This window comes from Elephantulus edwardii, unplaced genomic scaffold (genome assembly GCF_000299155.1).
Source record: "Elephantulus edwardii isolate Elephantulus edwardi_28Jun2011 unplaced genomic scaffold, EleEdw1.0 scaffold00005, whole genome shotgun sequence".
Lineage (NCBI taxonomy): Eukaryota > Metazoa > Chordata > Mammalia > Macroscelidea > Macroscelididae > Elephantulus > Elephantulus edwardii.
The window spans coordinates 18,052,467-18,054,664 of record NW_006399755.1 but is presented as its reverse complement, the minus strand read 5'-3'; positions in this window follow the sequence as shown (position 1 = coordinate 18,054,664).

The window sequence follows — 2,198 nt, the reverse complement described above, 5'->3', positions numbered from 1 at the left end:
TAGTTCTCTGTTGATGCACTTAGGGCAGGTTTTTTATAGTAAGGCTCTTTAGGGAGGGACATTCCATTGTGCCTTAGCCAAGTTGGTGGTCTTTTAGGGAGGTAAGGGAGGGACACTCCATGGTAGTTGAGGCTGTCCACTCCCTTTAGGATCAATTTCTTGAAAAGAGTCTTGAAACTAGACAGCCAGAAGAACAAACACATCTGTCATGGAGAAGCACAACCAGACTGCTCCTTAGAGGTAAGGATAGTGAAACTTTGTCTCATTTACTTTGGTCATATTTTCAGGAGAAACAGGTTCTTGGAGAGAGACATCATGCTGGGAAAGGTGAAGGGTCAGAGAAATAGAGGAAGACTGTCCAGTGACCACCTCAGTGGATTTGAAAAGGACCAAAATTGCGAGGATGGGGCAGGATGAGAGAAGGTTTGGCTCTGTTTTTCACAGAGTCGCTATGAGTTATCATTTACCTGAAGGCACCTAACAACAACAACAACTGAAGCTTCTCAGAGGCCTTGTTTTCTTATTTGTACAATATCTTAGCATTTATCATCCCTGACATTCTGGGCTGTAAAAATACAACATAAGATAAGTGCATATAATCCAGCTTGTTTAGTAGATAATCATTCCTGCAGAACTACCAAGGTCACCAAGAACCCAGGGAAAGTTGTTCTGGAATATGAACGGAGCTTCTCTACTTTCTTAAGACAACAACATCCTGCACAAGTGTCCCTGAGCTTCTGCTAGTTTCTCCTCAAGAGCTGATTGGGGGAACATTGGAATTCACCTATTTATAAACACGGCCACCTGATTTGTATGAAAAGGATCTGCCGGGTGTCTATCAAAGTGGGAAATGCACTTCGGCTTTGCTGTGAGACTAAAGCAAATGTTTTCGTTTTCAAGCTACACTATTATTTGGTCTCTGATCCTTTTGTTTAGCACAGTCTTCTGGTGAGAGCTCTGGTGGTCTAGTGGATAGAGTTGGACTACTAACCCCAAAGCTGTGGTCCAAATCCATCAGCTACTCTGCTTGCAAGAAAGATGAGCTTGGAGAAAGATGAACTGTCCTCCTGTGTAACTCATGGTGCACCCAAACCCACTGGAGGGTCAGCTTTGAGTCAGTGTCGACTCAACAGGGCATAACAACCACCTCCAAGGAGACCCCAATGATACCCTCCTCACTGGAAACTGGCATAGTTCCATACTGACATCATTGCGATATGAGATTTTCAAGTAGTTAGTTTTAGCTAGTTTTTTTCTACCCTAGTATGTATAAGTGAGAAAATGAGAGGCTGAGAAGTTGACATTTCTTGCCCAGGGTTAATAAATCTAGGATCAAAACTTGAACAAAATGGCACCCAAGTCCATACTCCTAACTTAATCTTGTAATTTTGATGATTAAAGCCAAAGTTTATGCATTTTCTGTTGCTGCCGTAGCAAATTACCACAAATTTGGACTAAGGTAATATGTATTTAAAATAAAGTTTAGTAGCTCAGAAATCTAGAACAGGACCTATTGAATTAAAATTAAGATATGTATAGAACAGTCTTTCTGGGGACTTCCTAGAAAGTGGGGGTGATGGGGGAATCTATTTCATGACTTCCTATGCATCTGAGAGCTAGACAATGAATAAGGATGACAGAAAGAAAATTGTCATTTTTGAGCTGTGGTGTTGGAGAAGAGCACTGAACGTCCCTTGGATGGCCAAGAGAATAAACAGATATGTTTTGGAGAAGGTGCAGCTGGAGTGCTCTTTGGAGGCAAGAACAATGAGCTTTCACCTCACATACTTTGGATACATTGCTAGGAGGGGCTATTCCTTGGAGAAGGACATGATGCTGGGAGGGGTGGAGGGTAGGTGAAGGAAAGGAAGACCTGCAACCAGGTGGATTGACACGGTGAGTATTGCAATGGGCTCTTGTGCGTTGGAAGGTGTGGGGATGGCGCAGGACAGAGCAGGGTTCAGATCTTTTGTTCATAGGGTCGCTATGAGTCATACTCAACAGTACCTAATAATAACAATTTCTTGCTCATTCAGGTTGTTGGCAAATCCCATCCCATTTTGTTGTAGAAGCAAGAACCGTATTTTCTTTCAAGACGGCAGTAAACGGAGAGCTTTCCCCTGATTTTAGAGGCTGCCTTAACTCAGAACCAGTTTTGTTCTCCCTAGATGTACCGATGGCAAGTTCATCCTGTTTGC